General features: G+C 49.0%; 1 protein-coding gene across 8 annotated transcripts in view; it reads right to left on the reverse strand.

Moving 5' to 3' along the window:
• PKNOX2 (PBX/knotted 1 homeobox 2) overlaps window positions 1–23,454 on the reverse strand; it is a 298,210-nt gene that overhangs the window by 111,019 nt on the left and 163,737 nt on the right. Inside the window, exon 3 of one of the 8 annotated variants that reach the window (XM_086385520.1) lies at window positions 17,661–17,823. The exons of 6 other annotated variants lie outside the window; for them this stretch is intronic. The gene's annotated coding sequence lies outside the window, so the exon portion shown is untranslated. Of the gene's footprint in view, window positions 1–17,660; window positions 17,824–22,771; window positions 22,927–23,454 lie in introns of those variants that run through there. One more of the 8 variants, XM_086385526.1, reaches the window with a different exon arrangement.

A 23,454-nucleotide genomic window follows, 5' to 3' on the forward strand; every position in this document is an offset into this window, starting at 1 on the left:
TGTTTTGTCATCATACAAAGTCCTTCTCCTCTAGAGGCTTGCAGGCAGTCTGTAATACCACTGCCCTGACCCTGGAGCTGGGCTGGGGTCCAATTAACAGGCAGCTGGATAGGCACGGAGGCGGACAGAGACAGAGAGACAGATGGGGAGACATGGGCCCCTGTGACCCAATGGCCCAGATGCTTAAGGGACAGGAGGAGCCAGGACCTTCAGCTTGAAGAAAAGGTCCCTCTGTCCCCACAAGATCCCCAAGGAAAGCAGTGGCTCTGCCCCTGATTTTTAGCTCTGGGCCCTGAGGCTTTTAACCAGGGCGCCCTCTGACCTCTGATGGATGGCAGGCTTCCCTGGAGAACACCTTTGCCTGTTCAGCGGGTCTGATTTACACTTTTCAGATGAACAGGGCAGTGCTGAGGACTGAGCCTCTGGAATTCTGGCCAGACACCCAAACCAAAGGCCTGCCCCCTGTCCACTTTAGGGAGCTGCCCCACCCTGGTATCTGCCCCACGAGCAGAAACACTGGAGTCTTTGTCCTCACTGGCCCAAGAGCCTGGAGAGAATCCATTCTGTCTGGAGACCCTCCAGGGCCTGTGTTTGCATAGTGCAGCCCTGTGATTTGCCTACTAGGACCCTCGGGCATTTCCCCAAAGATACAGGTTCCTCTCACCTCCTGCTGGGGTGGCTGGTTCCAGCTCTGCCAGGAGCTTGCTCTGCAATGTGGCACAAAACCCTCCACCTCTGAATTCCAGTCCATCCCCATCATCGGCACTCTTCATCACTGCTGTCTGCACATAAGAGGTGGGACCTGACGCCGTGCCCCGTTCTCACACGACCCCATTCTCTGACTGCTCTTGAGCAGCTATCGAGTTCAAACATCCCAGCAAAAGACTCAGAGTTCACCAGAGCTGTGAGGACCATCTCAAAGAGACCGGATTCCAATCCTCTAGGAAGAGAGGGCCTCCTTGGGCTAAAATAGTTTACAGGCTTGTTTATACAGCTTCTCCCCGACTCAGAAGTCTGCAATGACTTGCCGAGGTCTATGAAGACAAAATTCAAATTTCATAGCCTCTTTTCTTGTCTTTCATCATCAACCCCAACCTATTTATCTTACTTAATCCCTTGGTTTTTCAAGCCTGAGCCTTTGCTCCAGCCATACCAGCCTGCCCTATCTCACAACTGAGCACACGCCATGTCTAGGCCCTCTTCCCCTCTTTCTCAGCCCACTAGGACTGCCTGGAGGGCCTGGTGGCCCTCCTTCCTCTGCGATACCCAGGTCCTAGCCAACCCTCAAGTCTTACTTTTCTCTGAATTTCTGCAGCTGAGTGAAGTCAAATTCTTGCTCCTCCATCCTATGACTGGCCCTGAATCTTACTTTATTTTGGCCCTTATTTTGTGAACTGCTTTCCGTGTTTGTCTGAATCTCAATGGCATGCATCATAGATGTTTGAGGACAAGACTGGTGTCTTTGGGACTTGCCTGGTGGTCCAGTGGTTATGACTCTGAGCTCCAGGGCGCCCAGGTTCAGTCCCTGGACAGGGAACTAGATCTCACATGCTGCAACAAAGATTGAAGATCCTGAGTGCCACAACTAAGACCCGTGCAGTTAAAGAAATAAATATTAAAAAAAAAAGAGAGAGAGAGGCTCAAGTCTTCCATTTCGCTTATGTCTGCCATGTGTAACTAGGCTAGTGGTGTGCCTATGCAGATCATCAGCAGGATCATTCTTATCACAGGAAGGGCAACCACGACTGGAAAACTAAATCAGATCAGTGCTTAACCAGTTCAGCTAGACTTTGCCTGTTTAGTCATTGTTACTCATTGTCAAAGGCATCACAATTCTCTATGCCTCAGTGTGTCTCTGAATTGAAAGATTTGAAGAAAACAATGGGTTGTTACACATGCTCCTTACACATGCCTCTTAATAAGTTGGTGGGGGAGACAGTACAGTGGGAAAAACTGGATTCAAATCCTAGATCTCCCTTTTCCTAGTTGTATGTGGTATGCTTAGTCACTTCAGTTGTGTCCAACTCTTTGCAACCCCTTGGACCATAGCTTGCCAGGCTCCTCTGTCCATGGGATTTTCCCAGTAAGAATACTGGAATGGGTTGCTGTTTCCTCTTCCAGGGGATCTTCCTGACCCAGGGATCAAACTCACATCTCCTGCATTGCAGGCTGATTCTTTACCCCTGAGCCACTGGGGAAGCCCCTTTTCTAGCTCTGTGATCACCAAACTCAACAACAAGGTGTTTACTGGGACTGAACTGAGCAGTTTTACATCAGACATAAGATGTGCTCAGTGGATAATAAAGGACTCAGCGTTGACATAGACAAAGCCTGTGATAAATGGTGACTATCATTGTTAAGACAATGACAGCATGGTGGTTTGTTTAGATCTTGTTTGGCAAAATCATACTCATCCTTTAAGATTCAACTCTGTGAAGTTATCGCTCAATGCTCCTCTACCCTCTACAAGGCAAGTCACTCCCTCCTTCCCGCTCCCCTGATAACTGGGACTGTTTCTCCTATAAGATAAAGCCCAAAGTTCTTAGCTATGAACTCCAGGCTGAATCTCATCAAATTATTATTATGTGTCACTAGAGGGGTCCCTCTCATTCAGCTCTGAGCTGAACAAGGACATCCTCACCTTTTATGTTTTCAGCTCTGGCCTAGCATCAGGATCAATGTGTGTTTGTTAAATGAGGGGATGAACAGATGAGCAGCAGGGCCGAGAGCAGTCAAGAGGCCCGGGCAGAATTTGCCCAGACCCAAAGGTGAGCCTGGTGATAGGAAATCCAGCGTGGAAAGCAAGTGTCCCTTTATTTGTTTTTTTTAATTTTTTTTTTTTTTGGATATGGACCATTTTTAAATTTTATTTTTAAATTTTAATTGGAGGATAGTTGCTTTACAATATTGTGTTGGTTTCTGCAATAGAAAACCATAATTGAAGGGGGCTTTCCTGGTGGCTCAGAATGTAAAGAATCTGCCTGCAATGCAAGAGACCATAATTGAAAAAGACATGTGTGCCTCAGTGTTCACTGCAGCACTATGTACAATAGCTAGGACATGGAAGCAACCTAGATGTCCATCGACAGATGAATGGATACAGAAACTGTGGTACATATGTACAACGGAATATTACTCAGTTATAAAAAAGAAAGCATTTGAGTCAGTCCTAAGGAGGTGGATGAACCTAAAGCCTATGGTACAGAGTGAAGTTAAGTCAGAAATAAAAAGACAAATATTGCATATTAATGCATGTGTATGGAATCTGGAAAGATGGTGCTGATGCAGACCATTTTTAGTCTTCATAGAACTTGTTACAACATTGCTTCTGTTTCATGTTTTGGTTTTTTGGCCATGAGACATGTGGGATCTTGGTTTCCTAACCGAGGACTGAACCCACACCCCCTGCATTGGAAGGCAAAGTCTTAACCACTAGGCCACCAGGGAAGTCCCTAGCAATTGGCCCTTTAAACTCACCTAAGATCGGCCTCAAATTTAAAGAATTTGCTCAACTTTTCCAGCAGGATTAACCTTCTTGGGGAAAGCCAGCAGCTCCATCACAAGCCCTTTGACCTTCTCTGCAAACCCTTCCTATCTGCAGCCTCCTTTTCCTCAGCTGGGCTCCATCCTTCTCCTGCTGCTCCCCACCATTCCTCTCCCCAATGGTCAGACCTCCAGCCTTGAAGCCCCTGCTCCCTCAGCCCCCCAGGCTGTTGAATGACCCTGGGTTCTAGGACCGCCTTCCCAATCCAGAAATGGGAGAAGGTCAGTATGTCCTGACACAAGCTAATCATTGTCTTTTGCCCCCAGGCAAAGCAAGCTGCACTTTCCTCCTCTCCATCACCTCTGCCACACCTGGCTCAGCAACAGCCTCCTAATCAGTTTCCCTGAGCCTACCCCCTCCTCCCCATTTGAATGCAGATTTCCAAAGAATAGCAAGGAGAGATAAGAAAGACTTACTCAGAGATAGATGCAAAGAAATAGAGGGAAACAATAGACCGGGAAAGACTAGAGATCTCTTCAAGAAAATTAGATGTACAAAGGGAATATTTCATGCAAAGATGGGCACAATAAAGGACAGAAACAGTATGGACCTAACAGAAGCAGAAGATATTAAGACAAGGCGGCAAGAATACACAGAAGAACTATGCAAAAAAGATCTTCATGACCGGGATAACCACGATGGTGTGATCACTCACCTAGAGCCAGACATCCTGGAATGTGAAATCAAGTGGGCCTTAAAAAGTATCACTATGAACAAAGCTAGTGGAGGTGATGGAATTCCAGTTAAACTATTTCAAATCCTAAATGATGATGCTGTAAAAGTGCTGCACTCAATATGTCAGCAAATTTGGAAAACTCAGCAGTGGCCACAGGACTGGAAAAGGTCCGTTTTCATTCCAATCCTAAAGATGGGCAATCCCAAAGAATGTTCAAACTACTGCACAATTGTACTCATCTCACACAGCAAAGTAATGCTCAAAATTCTCCAAACCAGGTTTCAACAGTATGTGAACCATGAGCTTCCAGATGCTCAAGCTGGAATTAGAAAAGGCAGAGGAACCAGAGATCAAATTGCCAACATCCGTTGGACCATTGAAAAAGCAAGAGAGTTCCAGAAAAACATTAACTTCTGCTTTATTGATTATGCCAAAGCCTTTGAGTGTGAAGATCACAACAAATTCTGGAAAATTCTTAAGAGATGGGAATATCAGACCACCTTACCTGCCTCCTGAGAAATCTGTATGCAGGTGAAGAAGGAATAGTTAGAACCGAACTTGGAACAATGGACTGGTTCCAAATTGGGAAAGGAGTACATCAAGGCTGTATATTGTCATCCTGCTTATTTAACTTATATGCAGAGTACATCATGTGAAATGCTGGATTGGATGAAGCACAAGCTGGAATCAAGATTGCCAGGAGAAATATCAATAACTTCAGATATGCAGATGACACCACCTTTATGGCAGAAAACGAAGAGGAACTAAAGCGCCTCTTGATAAGTGAAAGAGAAGAGTGAAGAAGCTGGCTTAAAACTCAACATTCAAAAAATGATCATGGGATCACTTCATCGCAAATAGGGAAACAATGGAAACAGTGACAGACTTTGTTTTCTTGGGCTCCCAAATCACGGCAGATAGTAACTGCAGCCATAAAATTAAAAGACGCTTGCTCCTTGGAAGAAAAGCTATGACCAACCTAGACAGCATATTAAAAAACAGAGACATTACTTTGCCAACAAAGGTCCATCTAGTCAAAGCTATGGTTTTTCCAGTTCAGTTCAGTTCATTTCAGTCGCTCAGTCGTGTCCAACTCTTTGCGACCCCATGAATGGCAGCACGCCAGGCCTCCCTGTCCATCACCAACTCCCAGAGTTCACTCAAACTCACGTCCATTGAGTCGGTGATGCCATCCAGCCATCTCATCCTCTGTTGTCCCCTTTTCCTTCCACTCCCAATCCCTCCCAGCATCAGAGTCTTTTCCAATGAGTCAACTCTTCGCATGAGGTGGCCAAAGTACTGGAGTTTCAGCTTGAGCATCATTCCTTCCAAAGAAATCCCAGGGCTGATCTCCTTCAGAATGGACTGGTTGGATCTCCTTGCAGTCCAAGGGACTCTCAAGAGTCTTCTCCAACACCACAGTTCAAAAGCATCAATTCTTTGGCGCTCAGCTTTCTTCACAGTCCAACTCTCACATCCATACATGACTACTGGGAAAACCATAGCCTTGACTAGATGGACCTTTATTGGCAAAGTAATGTCTCTGCTTTTGAATATGCTATCTAGGTTGGTCATAACTTTCCTTCCAAGGAGTAAACGTCTTTTAATTTCATGGCTGCAGTCACCACCTGCAGTGATTTTGGAACCCAGAAAAATAAAGTCTGATACTGTTTCCATGTTTTCCCATCTATTTCCCATGAAGTGATAGGACCAGATGCCATGATCTTTGTTTTCTGAATGTTGAGCCAACTTTTTCACTCTCCTCTTTCACTTTCATCAAGAGGCTTTTGAGTTCCTCTTCACTTTCTGCCATAAGGGTGGTGTCATCTGCATATCTGAGGTTATTGATATTTCTCCTGGCAATCTTGATTCCGGCCTGTGCTTCCTCCAGCCCAGCATTTTTCATGATGTACTCTGCATATAAGTTAAATAAGCAGGGTGACAATATACAGCCTTGACATACTCCTTTTCCTATTTGGAACCAGTCTGTTGTTCCATGTCCAGTTCTAACTGTTGCTTCCTGACCTGCATATAGGTTTCTCAAGAGGCAGGTCAGGTGATCTGGTATTCCCATCTCTTTCAGAATTTTCCAGTAGTCATGTATAAATGTGAAAGTTGGACTATAAAGAAAGCTGAGCGCCAAATAATTGATGCTTTTTGAACTGTGGTGTTGGAAAAGACTCTTGAGAGTCTCCTGGACTGCATGGAGATCCAACCGGTCAATCCTAAAGGAAATCAGTCTTGAATATTCATTGGAAGGACAGATGCTGACGCTGAAATGCCAATACTTTGGCCACCTGATATGAAAAACTGACTCATTGGAAAAGACCCTGATGCTGGGAAAGATTGAAGGCAAGAAGAGAAGGGGCCGATAGAGGATAAGATGATTGGATGGCATCACCGACTTGATGGACATGAGTTTGAGCAATCTCCAGGAGTTGGTGATGGACAGGGAAGAAAGAAGTGCTGCAGTCCATGGAATCGCAGAGTTGGATACGACTAAGTGACTGAACTGACTCCCTCCTCCACTTGACTGCCACAGGATATTTCTAGCAGCTTAGAGCACCCTGTGCACAATTCTCTTAGCACTTATCCTGCAAAATTGTGGTTCTCTCTTTGCCTACCCCACTAGATCATATCATCCTAAACTGAAAGTGTTTAGAGCCTAATGTGTGTTTTGTTCATATTAAGTGTTCAATAAGTTTTGGTGGAATAAAGGAGTAAATAAATATATCTATTCAGCAGAGGGGCTTTCCCAGGTATTGCAGTGGTAAAGAACCCAGCTGACCATGCAGGAGATGCAAAACCCTCAAGTTCAATTCCTGGGTCAAGAAGATCCCCTGGAGTAGGAAATGGCAACCCACTCCAGTATTCTTGCCCAGGAAATTCCATGGACAGAGGAGCCAGATGGGCCACAGGAGTCCATTCGGTCACAGAGTCGGACAAGACTGAGCACACACACACACACACACATATTCAGCAGAGGATATGTAGAATGTATGGCACACAACATGCTATGTCCTTTACAAAGAATTATATCTCCCGGTTTATTACTCAATCCTTGCAACAGCCCTGTAAAGGAGGTAGTATTAGTCCCTATTTTTGAAAGAGGGAACTGAGGCTAGAACAGTGACTCGAATAGTCACAAAGCTGGTTAAGGGGAGAAGGGAAAGGGCAGAGTCTAAGGCTGGCCTCCTTTGCCTCCCTAGCCCCCTGCCCACCTGTCCCCTTCCCTGCCCAGCTAGGGAGAGGATGCACAGAGGCTGAGCTGCTGCTGCTGCTCTGCCTCACTTGGGAAATAAACAAGAAGAATTCTTCTTCTCATCATTTGGTGAGTCGGTGACATTTCGTTTGACAAAGAATCTAGGAAAAGCCTCTCCTGGGACCAGTTTTGGGACTAGGCTGTGATAATATTGCTTTATTGAAAAAGGATGCTAGGAACTGAGCTCCGGATGGCCTTTTACTTGGAATAATTTATGCAGGAAATGAGAAATAATTTTTTTAAAAAGAAACACACATTGATCTACACATGGTCACACAGATAGAAGTGATGGCAGCACACACACACATGAATAATCCCAGAGACACAGACATGCAAAGGCATAAATTCCAGTTCTCCATCAAGATTGTGGCCACACACCCTGTAAAATACCGAAAGATTGCAAGTGTGGTCAATTCAGAGCCCTGTGGACACACCCACTTGCAAAACTGTCTGATGGCTGTGACTTCCCCTCCATGCCTTCCAGGGGAAATTGTGATTTTCCCCCACACATGTAAATTTCAGTCATTAAGGGACGCACAGGAAGCTTGACATTGGAGAAATTAATCTCTCCGTGCCTCCGTGCCCTTCGCACTGCCCTGTTCCCTCCTGTGATGATCACACAGTGTCCGGAGAGGCTGCCTATCAGATGACCTGCGCCCCAGGCACCAAGTCCCCACTCTGGATTCACACTGCCTGCGCCTCCAAGGCTTCGGTCATAACCAGTGCCTGGAGGACCACAAAGGAACCAGGAAAAGGCTGAGAAATGAAATGTCTGTGAAATTCTCGTTCGGATACCTCTCAGAAATGAATCTCAGATGCAGAAGGGATGGGAAAGGAGTTTTATCTGAACTATCTCCCTCCCTAGACTGCTTGGGAAGGGCTGGGATTTGAAAGGAAAGCTGAAAGTCAAGAATTCCCCTCCAGCCATGGTGCTTTTGACCTGGGCTGAGAGCAGCACCCAGGATCCCTATTCTTGTGGAATCAGCAACTGAGGAACTCAGAGAGGCCAGGAACTGCACCAGAAGTCAGGACACTTGGGTTGTATCCATCACCCTCCTGGTTGAGCTCGGGATGTGACCCTGGGTACATCACCGTCTGGTCTCAGTTTCTCCATCTATAAAGTAAGAAGTTTAGGACTGCGACTTCCCTGGTAATCCAGTGGTTAAGAATCTGCCTGCCAATGCAGGGGACATGGGTTCGATCCCTGGTCTGTGAAGATTCCGTATGCAGTGGGGCATCTAAGCCTGTGTGCCACAACTACTGAAACCTGCGTGCCCTAGAGCCCATGGTCTGCAACAACGAGGGGCCCAAGCACCACACCTAGAGAGCAGCCCCTGCTCGCCACAGCTGGAGAAAGCCCAAGCACAGCAATGAAGACCCAGCACAGCCAAAAGTAAGGCAGAAAGACAGGACCGGATGGTCACTTCTGCTGCGGTCTCATCGGGTGAATCGTGGCTCTGCCTCCTGCATGCGTGCTCTGTCGTGTCCAGCTCTTTTCAATCCCATGGACTACCACCCGCCAGGCTCCTCTGTCCGTGGGGTTTCCAAGAATACTGGCGTGTGTTGCCATTTGCTACTCCAGGGCATCTTGCCCACCCAGGGATTGAACCCAAGTGTCTTGCATCTCCTGCACTGCCAGGTGGACTCTACCACTGTGCCACCTGGGAAGCTTGGCCAGCTGCTAATGAGACCTCAAACACCTCTATGTACCCACGATGATTATATATCCCAAAGCATGTCCAGCTAGCTTTTAACATTTTGCTTGATAAAAGATGCTTACTCCTTGGAAGGAAAGTTATGACCAACCTAGACAGCATATTAAAAAGCAGAGACATTACTTTGCCAACAAAGGTTCGTCTAGTCAAGGCTATGGTTTTTCCAGTGGTCATGTATGGATGTGAGAGTTGGACTGTGAAGAAAGCTGAGCGCCAAAGAATTGATGCTTTTGAACTGTGGTGTTGGAGAAGACTCTTGAGAGTCCCTTGGACTGCAAGGAGATCCAAACAGTCCATTCTGAAGGAGATCAGCCCTGGGATTTCTTTGGAAGGAATGATGCTAAAGCTGAAACTCCAGTACTTTGGCCACCTCATGCGAAGAGTTGACTCATTGGAAAAGACTCTGATGCTGGGAGGAATTGGGGGAAGGAGGAAAAGGGGACGACAGAGGAGGAGATGGCTGGGTGGCATCACTGACTCAATGGACGTGAGTTTGAGTGAATTCTGGGAGTTGGTGATGGACAGGGAGGCCTGGCGTGCTGCGGTTCATGGGGTAGCAAAGAGTTGGACACGACTGAGCGACTGAACTGAACTGAGACAGTACTTTGTGAAGTTGGTAGTACTGGAATCAATACACCCATTCTACAGATGGAATAATCAAAACTGAGACTTGGAGGATCTTGGCCAAGGTCACAAAAAGAAATCAGTATTCATTCAACTCACAAGAAGTTTAAATATTCCCTTGGACATCACTCTCTATTAAAAAGGAAAAAAATGTACAACATACCTTGGAAACCCTGAAATTTGCTCTGGAAAATATTTGTTTCTTTTGGCCAGCTTGGACTTGTTAAGTAAAAACTGTGATTTCAAAGCTTCTGCTGCCTTTTTGCACAGCTTAGGGTAGAGGCCCAGGGCAGATGTTCTTTTATTTAGGAAAAAGGTTTAAGGTCTTCTGGCTGTTAAAGGGGAAGCCAGGCCTACTCCAGGAGGGGAAAGAGGAAAACAAAAGGGAACTCAATTGTTATTCACTCATTCAACAAATATTTATTGAGTGTCTGCTATGTGCCAGGAACTGTTCACAACTGTTAACAAAACAGATACAAATCTCAGCATTCGTGGGGTTTACTTTCTGGTCTGGTCGAGATGGGAGTGGTGGACACGTGATAACAAGGCAGTAAATAAAATACACAGGGCCGGATAACAAGGGCAAAGGAGAAAAGGTAAATGAAAGGGAGTGTGGGGAATTGAAAGTTCCCCACTCACTTCCGGCGAATCTAGGCCAGAGCCTTATAAACATAGAGGAGCATAAAACTCAGAGCAGAAGGGAGGAGCAAGAAGGTGCTGGTTGGGAGAACAGGTGAAAAGGTGGCAAGCCAGGCTGTGAAGGAGAAAATGGACAGTGAGGAGGAATTTCTTCTGTGAGGATTCAGTTCAGTTCAGTTCAGTCGCTCAGTCGTGATTAGGAGAGGGATTTAAAGACCTGGTTATCTCCTATATCAAGTTTAACTTGTTCTGCCCCCTGCCCTAGAGCATACCCCCTCCTCTGGCATCTCCTGGGGCTGGGACCACTGGTACCTGCCTTGGCCACAAAGTTTAAGGGTGCTCCACAAAATGTAATGGGGATGAAATCAGGACCTGTAAGTGTGCTTAGACACATTTGAATTTAACTCAAAAGGAAGAATCAGTAATACTGATTCTGCCAGTGTTGAAAATGTTGATGCTTTGTTTATCATACATTTTTGTCATTAATTTGGAGGTCTAAAAATATTGCATTAAAATATGATTTCTCTTGATTGCTGAGTTTGGGGGCACCCTCTTAAAGTTATGGGTTTCCCAGGTAGCTCAGTGGTAAAGAATCTGCTTGCCAGTGCAAGAGACTCGGGTTTGATCCCTGGGTTGGGAAAATCCCCTGGAGAAGGAAATGGTGACCCACTCCAGTATTCTTGCCTGGAGAATCCCATGGGCAGAGGAGCCTGGCGGGCTGCAAAGGTCCATGGGGTCATAAAAGAGTTGGACACGATTTAACAACTAAACAACAACAACTTAAAGTTATGCCTGGGGTTAGACCCTGGCTGCAGAGCTGAAAGGGGGTGCAGTTAGCCATCTGCGACCTGGGGTGAGTGAGCCTGGCACCAGTAAAAATGTACCCAGGCAGCAGCTTTGTTTCAGGAAAGAAAGAGAAGGGGCCCTGCCCACAGTGGAGAGAGCTGTGCTGGGGGGCCGAGGAGGCCGCATGCCTAGGACCCCAGGACTGAGGGAGGAAGCAGAGCAGGGCTTTCTGCTTGACGAGACCCTGAAGCAAAACAAGATCAGGAGAACCTAATGCCCCTTCTCTCTGGGACTCCACAGAAGCTGTGCCTTCCTCAGTGTGGGAGGACATCTCCAGTTGTTCTGTGGGGATGTTCACAGGAACAGTGGGCTTGGGGGACACGCGGGTGGTTTGTTCTGTGGGGATGTTCACCGGAATGGTGGGGCTTCGGGGACACATGGGGGACACATTGCTAACTGCACCCCCTTTCAGCTCTGCAGCCAGGAGTCCTCCATAATAATTAAACCATGAAAGCACCAGAGTCCATCCCTCGGGAGTGCTGGGGATGGAGTGGGGGCAGTCCCGGGGTACCCCCATGGTCATGAGACCCTGACCAGCCATCCTGCATAACCAGAAGGTGCGGGGAGGGTGGTCTCCAATTGTCTTGGCTCCACAGGAAAGGAGGGGGTGGCATCTTGTCACAGGGTCTGCCCACAAGAGTGTGAGCCCCCTGAGGACAGGGAGTGGGCAGGGTGTGTGTCAGAACAAAAGGGAAGGTTCTACAGAGGACAGAGTCCAGGAGCACATCCACAGACCTGCCTCCAGGGGGCTGTTGGGTGGGCCCAGCCAGTCTGCTTTCCTCACTGCTCCCTGCTTCTCTCCAGTGCGCTCCAAACCCTAGGGCCTTTGATGAGTCACTCCTGTGTTCACAAACACTTTTATTATTGACATAAATAAGTCAGCTATTTGAGACCTCTCAAGTCCTGCAGAACTTTCCAGGCGTATGTCTCGTAACTCTCCTTCATAACCTCTAGATCGGGGCTGGCAAACTACACCCAGGCCAAATCCTGAGGCTGCCTGTTTTTTGTAAATAAAGTTTTATTGGCACACGGCCCTACTGTTCCTTTACTCTGGCCTAGGTCTACTTTCCACACCAGTGGCGGTTGAGCAGCTGCAACACTGAAACCTGAAATATTTAAACATAAAACCTGAAATATTTACTGTCTGAAACGTTCCATAAAATGTTTGCTGAGCTGGTCTAGGTTGCAGGTAAGCTGTGCTCATCTCCTCACAGCCTCTGTGAGGCCTGTGCTGGTCCTGCTTTCCAGGATGAAGATGCTACATTTCCCTGCTCTAGCCACTGGACTACGGCTGATTCTTCAAGGGCTCAGGTGAAACATTATTCATCATGTGATGTCTCCTGGATTCCTGCAAAGAGTAGCTCACTCTTCTGTACAGCCTTGATCCATTGTTAGGGTGACCATGAACAAGGTACCACCAAAGCTGAACAATTTTGACAGGGGAGGAGAGCACGATTAATAATTACACAGACACTACAGGCTTCAAGGCTTCCCTGGTGGCTCAGATGGTAAGGAATCAGCCTGCAATGCAGGAAACCCAGGTTCGATCCCTGGGTTGGGAAGATTCCCTGAAGAAGGGAATGGTAACCCACTCCAATAGTCTTGCCTGGAGAATTCCAAGGACAGAGGAGCCTGGCAGGCTACAGTTCATGGGGTCACGAAGAGTCGGCTGATACTGCAAGGCTTCAGCTGAAACAGTCCCAGGCAAACTGGGCTGTCCAGCGGTCCTACACTTGATGCTTGATTCATTCTGCCTCCTTTGGGTCAATCGTTTATATACCAGCTCCTCCAATAGGCAGGCTGCTCCAAGGCAAGGAAACTGTGGGGGTTTTGGCCCTCAGAGCATCCTTATCTATAGGCTAAGATCAATGAATGTCCATTGAAATGAAAGAGAAAGAGCTCCATTCTAAACAAGAGCAGTTTCTGTAGGAGCAGCAGCTGGAAAAACAGAGACAGAGGAGCCATTACCCGGAACGGGGAAGAGGCACTTGCAGTCCATGGAGGTGGCAGGCTTGTGTCTGCGTCATTGTACCTGCATACCCAGCGCAAGACTTCCCTGGTGGTCCAGTGGCTAAGACTCCACACTCCCAGGCAAGGGAGCCTGGGTTCAATCCCTGGTGAGGGAACTAGATCTCATGTGCCACAGCTAAGACCTGGCACAGCCAAAATAAATAAATAAATTTATATGTTTATTTTTTTAAAGAGCCAGGATAGTGCCTTATCCTCCGGAAGTCCCGCCTTTGCATCCCTGCTTCTCTGCAGCACCCACCCTCTCCCTTCCTGCTCTCCCCGTCCATCCACTCAGCTGCTGCCCCTCCTGGCACCTCCCAAGGAGGTGGTCACAACTACGTGAGTCTCTGCAGAGTTAGAAAAAGGGGCATGCCACTTCAAGGGTGAGAGTTTATTTTTGCAAATTCCGAGCTGGGTGATCAGAATTTAGGTATATATACATCTTCCTTCATAAAGTTCCAGCAACAGGGGACTTTCCTGGGGGTCCAATGGCTAAGATTCCAAGCTCCCAATGCAGGGGCCCCGGGTTCAATCCCTGGTCAGGGAACTAGATCCCACAGGCCACAGCTAAGAGTTCACATGCCGCAGCTAACGATCCCACATGCTGCAGTGCAGACTGAAGATTCCAAGTGCCGCAACTAAGAACTGGTGCAGCCAGATAAATAAATATTAAAAGAAAAAAAAGCTCCAGCACATTCTACAGACTTCAGCTCACCAAAGTGGGAGCTAGGAAACAAACGGCTAGGGACTAAGATGACCCACTGAATACATAGATGCTCGCCATCTGTTCTCTGCTGAACAGCTGGGAGACCTCTTTGAAGTGAAAATTCCATTCTAAGCCCTCGCCTTCTTCTCGCTGGTTTCAGTTACTGGTTTCCCACTCTTCTTGAGATCAAGACCAAAATCCTTACCTTGGCTCAGAAGGCCAGGTGTGGTCTGGCCCTGCCCACCTCTCCTCCTTCATCTAGCTGGCACTTGGCCTTCCAGCCATTCAGACCTCTGGTCCTCAAACAGGACATGCTTCTTCCCATCACAGGCCCTTTGCCCAGCCACCCCATTTCCTGCAAGATGCTCTTCCCTCATCCACCTGGCACTAGCAACTCTGCTTCACTGTCACATCTCAGCTGGACCTGCTTCCTCCAGGGGAGCAACACCGACCTCTCAGACCAGGGAGGCCTCCTTTGTATATTGCATTTCAGGCTTCAGTACCACTTACTGCTGTTTATAATTACATACTCAACTGCAATGATGTGGGCAATGCCTGTTTTCTCCCCTAGGCTCCCTGTGGGCATGGATTCAGGTTTGCTCAGCTCACTTTGACTCCTAGCACACAGTGGCACTCACAGACATTGGTTAAATGATCATTCATGCCAACCCAAGCCAAAGATCAGGAAGGTGACCTCTGGCCACTGCTCATGTCGTAAATTAAAGTGGTTGGAAGTGAGAGCTGGGCATTAAAGTCCTCTCTCTTCCCATCCTCCACTTTCAGCTCTTACTCCTTCTCCTGAAAAAGCTGTCTTTAGGGACCTATAACACAGAGGACCACAAAATGGAGCTTACGTGGGGCTAGATGCTGACTTTGAGTTCACAGGTCAAGACTGGCAAGAGATGTGGACAGACCCTAACAGAGCAGACAGCCAGCCAGTAGGAGGAGGGCTGAGCCAGCACCAAGCAGGTCGATTGAGGGCCTCCCAGCAGGTCTTGTCTCCTCCACAGCATCTTGGGCTCAGAGAAGCCAGAGGAGCCCTTTGTACCGCTCAGGTTTCCTCTTTCCTCCCGCCCTTCCCCAGGATCTTTTGTGCCCGGGGGGTGGGGGGCGGAGGGTATATGTTCACCTCACTGCAGGGCAATCTCTCTGAGGGCAGGAACTGGGCCCTGAATGGCTTTGGCTCTCCATAGCTCCTGGTTAAGGTGCAGCACAGGACTCACATTTGTAGACTCTTGTTCTGATATGCAGGGTATACGGGCTGCCTGCTTAGATGCAGAGCCAGAGGATGGTGTTCAGGCCTGGTGAGGGTGGTGCCAGGGAGCCCATGGGACACAGTGGGCTAAGATGTGCAGAAAGGTCCAGACCAACCCGCAGGCCTTCACAGCTGTGCTAGACTAAGAGGCTGCCTGCTCCCTGGGCTGGCTCACCTGAAATATAGAGTGGCTCACCACACCCTCTCGGGTCAGAGAAAGACATGTCCATACCTCCGTTCACCCACCCACCCACCCACCCCACCAACCTGGCAGCTGAACCCTGGGGTGGGCCCAGCCCACCAGGGAGAAGACAAAGCGGCTGCCTCCAAGCTGGCACCAAGCCCGCTGCTGTGAAGAGAGGCCTCTCTGCACGAGGCCGATAAATAATAGAAAGTGCAAGTGGCCCGAGGTAGCGACCAAGCCGCTGGGCCTCAGGCAGGATGGGGCGAGCGGGCCCCCAGGTCAGGAGTACAGGGATTAATAACGTATCAATTTTAATGTAGGGAGAGGGTTTTTTTTCTGCTTCACAAACAGCAAAGTGAATGTTTGAGCATCCCGGCAGGGGGTTAATGAGGACTCTGATTAGTTATTCGGATTTCTCCACACTGCCTCAATCCATCCTGCTAGGAAGCAGAGGAGGGAGGCGGCCGGGTGGAGAGCTGCACAGGGCCCCTCGGCTGAGAAGACAATCTCAGTCTGTGAGCAGGTCTCAGCCCAAGGAAAACCGCAGCCCACTCCCACCCCGTCCTTGCCACCTCCACACACCGTGGTAGAACAGGGAGCTAGACCAACTTCCAGATGACCTGTCCAGCCCCTGGATTGGAGGGGCTTGACTCTGCAGCCACACGGAGTGTCAGTGAGAGAGCATGTCCAGGCTGGAGTCCAGAGGCCTGGGGCTTTCCCAGTACACCAGACTGCCCTCCCCACTCCTCCTGCCCAGCCAAGGCGAATATTCTCCTTTTGCCTTCAGGGAAGCAGCAGATCAGGGATAAGCCCATGTCCGTCTATCAGAAGTCCTCAGCTAGGGCTGTCTGCTGGGCTGGGGGACCTTGGGACCTCCTTGTTGGGAAATCTCTGCCTTCTGGTCCGGGCTGGTGCCCAGCTCAGGGATGGAAGATGAGGCTTGCTGTGATGGCCCCTGAGAACGGGAGCCTCCCAGCATCACTACCTCCTTCTCTGTCCCAGCTGCCAGGGGGAACTCCAGCCACAACCCCTCCACCCTCCCTGCAGACTCCCAGGTCAGTGACAGATCCTGTTCATTTGGCCCCAGACACACAGGGCACAAAAGAGGGGCAGGAACCTGCAGAGACGCAGCACGCGCTCAGGAAGAGACATCGCCAGGCCATCTGGACGCGTGCTCCATGCCTTTCCCGCTATTGCACCGCAGATGGACTTTGGAGCCAGGGGCCCCACTCCCCTCCCACTCCCAGGTCCCAGCCCATCTGCTACAGTCTGGGACCCAGACCCAACCCACACCCAGATCCACAAGGAAATGATGTCACCATAGGCACCGCCCCGCAGTTTTCCCGAGATCATCTGAGGTCCCCCAAGTGCCTCTTTCAGGAGGTTCCTGAGGAAGCGCCTCTCGCATCACCCCCAAAATCCTCAAAGTGCATGCTGAGGTCCTGTCAGCTCTCCCTGACATGAATATTTATCGTTCCCAAAGCCAGGGACTGTCATATTGGCACTCACAGGCACCTGTGGCTTTTCATCTTGGACTGTCGCCCCGTTCACTGTGAATATTGCAGCTGAAGTTTATTGAAGGTTCCCGTGAGCCAGCTGTCTCGTCCAGCTTTACACACATGACCTTGTTAACCTTTGGAGACCCAGTGAGGTGATGCTTATGTGCACCTCCCCCAGAACTCTCTGCAGCAAGATCTCCTCTCTTCATTGTATCAATACCGGAGACACCACATGGCTAGTAAGCACTTGCATTGTGGTTGTTGCAACTGAGTAACTGATTAGTAATTTAATTTCCTTTTAATTTTAATAGACACATGTGTCTGGTGGCTACCAAACGAGACAGCATAGACTCCAGGGTCGAGCAGCACCCTCCGTACCCCAAGCCTGGTAGGGGCACAGACTGGAATCACTGGGTTTGTCTGCTTTTCCGTACTGCCTTTAAAGGCATTCTTGAGTGTGTGAAGAAACTCAGGCAGAGAAGATAAAGAGATAGCGTGTAACCGTGGAGGGCTCATGCTACATGCCAGAACTGGGTACAGAGGTGAGTGGATCTAGTCTCTGCCCTCAGGGGCTCTAGTGCAGCTGATTCTACTCGGGACAGCAGGACTTAGGTGCACGACTGAAGGAGGTGGGATGTGGTCCAGATACTCCATGCCACCCCCTACCCCAAACTCAACCACGCCCAGCCATGAGCCCCACCGTCTCCACTCTGCCCACGCTCCCCAGGTTTGTTCCTCATTCTGGATGAATGGCGTCATTGTCGCTGCAGTCACTCAAGAAGGAAACCTGGGGACTTCCCTGGTGGTCCAGTGGCTGAGACTCCATGCTCCCAATGCAGGAGGTCCAGTTTCCATCCCTGGTCCTGGAACAAAGATCCCACATGCAGCAACTAAGAGTCTATGCCCCACGACTAAGACCCAAATAAACAAAAAAGGTTTTTTTGAAAAGAAGAAAATCTGGAGACACCCTCACCTCCTCTTCTTCCTTCCTCCCCCTTCTCTCACCTCCTTTCCATCACATCTGATATCTCACTGTTAAGGTACTTTACTCTCTCCTTCCCACCCGCACTGTCTACGCTCCCAGCTCTGCCGTCTCTTCGCTCTCTCACGTCACCCCGTGATCCAACCACACGGTGTAAACAGGCATTTCCAGGCGCTCAGCACACTTCCCTGTGCCCCGTGCTTCTGAGTCTGCTGTCCGCTCTTCCTGGAACACCCATGCTGGCCTCATTTACTTGGACACACACGCTATGTCTCTGGACCCTCTTCCGCTGAAGGCTTTGCTGAGTATCCTTCCTCTCTGGCCGCTGGTGGCTCCTGAGACCCTGAGCACTCCTCTGTTACGCACTAACTGCCTTGGGTTAAGAGTTCTGGCATCTCCCCTGGCCTTCTCTGAGGTCAGAGACGGTGGCTTTGTCATCCCTGTGTCCAGAGGGCCCACAGGGTGCGGCGTGTGGCGGGAGGTGGACAGGCAGGGCACGTGTCTGCACCAGCAGTTGTCTGAGGCCTGGAGCACCTTCAGGCCCTGCCTTCGCACCTCCCACGCCCTGCCTTTCCGCATTAGGAGTCTTGCAGCCTGGCACCGAGAACATTCCTGATTCACCTCACAGCCTGCTTCCTGGAGGCATGGCAGGGTGACGTCCCACAGAGCCCAGCACTCAGCGTGAGCTCCCGCAGCTCTGAAGAGTCTCAAAAACAGCCCCAACCAAAACGGGCTTGGGTCTGTGACTTCCAAACGGCCTTGCGCACATCTCTGCCTTTGTCTCTGGCCTCCCCACCCAGCCCCACTCACCTTCCCAGTTCCCTTCATGAGCCTCTAAACTGCCAAGTGCATTGGGCACCACCCACAGGAAACCACAGATTCATTCCTGACAACTTACCACCCTGGGCTCCCGCCCTGGGAGGGACCAGCATCATCGGAGAGGCGGTGCCCTCGCTTGCCCGCAGCGCTACCATTCGCAAAGCAGTTCCTTCCATGTTTTCTCATCTCATCCTAACGACCCTCCTATGTGGGGAGGGAAGTTGGGCCCTGTTCCCCCGCTTTACAGATAAAGAAATAGAGGCTCAGGGACTTCCCTGGTGGTCCATGGATAAGACTCTGTGCTCCCAATGCAGGGGGCCCAGGTTCGATCCCTGGCCAGGAAACTAAGATCCCACAACTGAGTCTGAGTGCCCCAACTAGAGAACACGTCCACCACCACTGCTGAGCCTGCGTGCTCTAGAGCTGACACACCCAGTGCACTTCCGGCATGCTGCAAGAAGACCCAGCACAGCCAAAATGGACAGAAAACGAAAGAGAAGAAATAAAGGTTCAGGGAAATGAAGAGCTAGACCCAAGATTCATGTGGAGATCTTTTGATTCTAAGTTCAGTGTTCACCTTACTGGGAGGATGGTGATGTCACCAAGAAAGGTGGATGAGAGAAGTGATAACAGGGGAATAATAGGTTCAGAGGAGGTGTTGATGAGTTTATTTGAGAGTGTGTTGTGCTCAGTGTTTTGTTTTTTTTTTAACTTTTTGTTTTGTATTGAGGTATAGCTGATTAACAAACAATATTGTGATAGTTTCAGATGAACAGCGAAGGGATTCAGCCATACATATATATGTATTCACTCTCCCCCAAACTCCCGGCCCAGTGTCGGGATGGGGCACCATGGTAGAGGACAAAGCTTGGGATGCCTGTCTGGGGGTGTAGTCCACCCCAGTCCACCCTGTGGTCCAGCTACATAAAGTCATCTGCTGTTACCCAAACACCATCCTGTTTCTTCACCTTTGTGCCTCCCTAAGGAATTTACAGCCTTCTCTGCATCTCTGATTTCTGATACACTCCCCAGCCTTCCATGACCGCTTCAGATGCTACCTCCTGCATGATCTTTCCCTGATCTTCTCAGGTAGAAATGGTCCCTCTTCCCTGGGGACTCCTGCACACTTTGTATAAGCCAGCACTGTCGTCTTCATCTCATCCTGTCTACGGCTTTGGTAATTTGCGTGTCTGCCGCGTCCATCGTGGGGACATTCTTGCTCACCTCTGTATCACCCACTATATTTAGAACTATGCCTTGAGCAAAAGAGGAAATATTGGTTGGGCTGAATTTCATTGCTAATTATGTTTTTAAGAGAGGAGGGTTTTACCTATGTCTTTCTAATGGGGTATAAGAAATGTAATGGACATCGCATCTTTTGCCTGCATTTTCAAATCTGAGCTCCACGATGGCTTAGAAGCACACATGCAGAAGATGAAAGGAGGGGCTTATCAACAAAAAACAAGACACAAGAGTAGCCTGAACCCATTAGAAGTGCGCTGGGAAGGCCAAAGACTAGAATGAAGTGGAGACTGAAAACACTCTCCTCCCTACACCCCCTCCCTCACCCGCTCCCTCTCTTCTCTCTCTTAAAAAAAAAAAAAGCAATACTTGAAGCAAACAGAAAGAGACAAAAATAAGGGATGAAGGCGGCTACAGCCTGGGGCAGACGGAGGAGGTTACAGATGACAGAAGGAAAGCAAATGATTTAACTCCCACTTTGCTTTGTTTTCTTCAAGGACAGTGATCATCAAACCAGAAAAATGATTTATAAAGGTTTCAAGTTTGAGATAGGTGAGGAGATGGTAAATGAGCATCTTATAGCTTTAAATAAAATCAAGGCTGCAGACACAAGCAAATCACATCTTAGAGTAAGGAAAGAGCTTCGAACTGTAGAACCACTGCTATCTATTTGTGAACTGATGGAAAGAAATCATTTTTAGAGATGGAAGATGCAAAAGCTGTGTTGTCTTTCTTTTTTAAAAAAAGATCTTTTTGATGTGGATCATTTTTTAAAGTCTTTATTGAATTTGTTACAATATTACTTCTGTTTTATGTTTTTGGGGTTTTCTTTTTTGGCTAAAAGGTATGTGAGATCTTAGTTTCAGGGATTGAACCAGCAGCCCCAGCATTGCAAGGTGAGATCTTAACCACTGGACTGCCAGGGAAGTCCCAGAAGTTGTATTTTCTTAAAGTGGTAAACATTAGATTCTGGAAGCGACATGAGAGTGAGTCTGATATTCATTGCTAACAAAAATTCCAAATTGGAATATTTATGGAAGAAATAAGTGACGACCCCAAACCAGAATAGTTTCATTGAAAAACAATCACATCAAACTAACTTTATGGCCCTTAAAAAACACTTAGAATCCCTAGGCTGGTAGATAAGGAAGATTCCAAGACCTATCTTGATTTTAGCAAGCTCTGTGACATCTTTCACAATATCTGTCTGGATAGGATAAGATGGGATAAGATGGAAGTGTAAGCTGGATGCACAGGGACAAATAAACAGTTACTAGGCCTACCATCGGAGAAGGCAATGGCACCCCACTCCAGTACTCTTGCCTGAAAAATCCCATGGACGGAGGAGCCTGGTAGGCTGCAGTCCATGGGGTCGCTAAGCGTCAGACACGACTGAGCAACTTCACTGTCACTTTTCACTTTCATGCATTGGAGAAGGAAATGGCAACCCACTCCAGTGTTCTTGCCTGGAGAATCCCAGGGACGGGGGAGCCTGGTGGGCTGCCGTCTATGGGGTTGCACAGAGTTGGACACGACTGAAGCGACTTAGCAGCAGCAGCAGCAGCAGACTTACCATGGGAGGCATTTTGTAATACATGCAAATATCACATCACTAGGCAGCACACGTGAAACTAACATGATATTGCGTGTGTGCTATGTTTCACTAAAAAGGAGTAAGTTGGATGGGGAAAGTGGTAGGTGAACTTTTAGCTAGATTGTGATTGTCCCCAGTCAGTATTGATTAGTACATTTCAGCATGAAGGGAGGTCTTTCATGTTGAAATAACCAGCTCGGGGTGTTGAGCATCGTTACCAACAATTTGCATACCACTGTAGAAGGTGTGTCTACCATCCACACACGGAAGGGATACTTAATGTGTTTAAAGACAGAATTAAGATTGAAAGCGTGTGAGGCAGGAAACACAGGCTGAAAGCAAGGCCTGTTGAACAGAGAGAAATAAAGTTATACTGGGAGAGTAAAATGCAGACAGTGTAAGTGAGGGAGATGGAGCTTAAAAGCATCACATATGAAAAAAAAATTCAATAGGTACTAGTGTTATGATGTGGCTGCCAAAAGCAATAAAAAGGTAATTGCAATCTGAGGCTGCCCTCCTACGAGTCCAGGTGAAGGGGGTAATGGCTCAGACCACTTTGGAGGGTTGTGTTTACGTCCGAAGGGGAGACCTGATCATCAGCTGTGCATCTGGGGAGGGAGGCTAGGATGCCAGAGAAAGGTAGACACCTGCAGAACAGAAGACGTGGGGGGAGGAGTGCGTATTACCTTCAGTATTTAAATTAGAGCCATTGTGCAGAGGAGGGGCTTCCCAGGTAGTAAAGGGGCCCAGCGGCAAAGAACCCGCCTGCAATGCAAGAGTGCAGGAGTTCCATCCCTGGGTCGAGAAGATCCCCTGGAGGAGGAAATGGCACCCACTCCAGTCTTCTTGCCTGGAGAATCCCATGGACAGAGGAGCCTGGTGGGCTACAGTCCAAGGGGTTGCAAAGAGTCAGACACGACTGAGCACACACACACACACAACGCAGCTGCAGCATATGCCGAGGACACGTTGGTTTCACACTGGGCTGCCTGGAGGACAGAACTGAGACAGAGAGGTGGAGGTGACAGAGACAAATCTCCCCATCACGTGAGGGTGTTCTACAAGCGAGAGCTGCCCCAGCAGGAAGAGCCGCCCTCCCCGGGAGTTATTAGGAAGGGGACAAAAGTCTGCTGCTGGAGGTACCTTCATGGTATGGCAGGTTAAACTCACTGACCTCTGAGGTCCCCGCCGGCTCTAAGACATGACGAGATCCCTGAGCGAGGAAGGTGTTTCTGATTGGGGCCAAGCCTCTCCAGGGTCCCTTGAATGCATTGCAGAGGTTGCCATCTCCTTCGCCGGCATAATAAATCTGGTCACGCATTCTGGGCACTGCTCTTGGGAAAGATCATAGTCTCAGGATGTGTGGCATTTGGAAGAGAGCCCTCATGCTCCTTTTTGCTCCTCACAGAGATCCCCCGCTGCCAGCACTTCAGGAAGGAAGGTGGGCTCCTGCTGCACCTTCCCCCGGGGCTGAGCGGGACTGGGCAGAGGTAGCAGAGAAGCTGCCATCCGTGGAGCTGGCAGGGCCCAGCCTGGGCACAAGCCAGAGAGCCAGCCACGCGGCTGAGAGCGTGACCACAGGCTGATAACCGGTCAGGAGGGAGCAGCGAGGAGCAGAAAAGGGGTAGGTTCTAAGGAAGGCCGACCTAAGAGCCAAATGGTCTCCCGGGATCGTGCGCTCAACACCTGGGGATACGAATTAAGCATCTGCGAGGGATCCTTATTTCCAGCCATCTCTGTGCCTTCGCCCACATGGCTCCCTCTTCTCGAATGTTCTCCCTGGCCTCCAGGTTTGCCTTTTCTGGTTTTGTTCATCCTCCAAGGCCCGGATCCTTTGTCCCACCCTTTAGTCTCCCA

This window comes from Bos grunniens, chromosome 29, assembly GCF_055505025.1.
Source record: "Bos grunniens cultivar Pamir isolate PY7600 chromosome 29, Bosgru_T2T1.0, whole genome shotgun sequence".
Taxonomy (NCBI): Eukaryota; Metazoa; Chordata; class Mammalia; order Artiodactyla; family Bovidae; genus Bos; species Bos grunniens.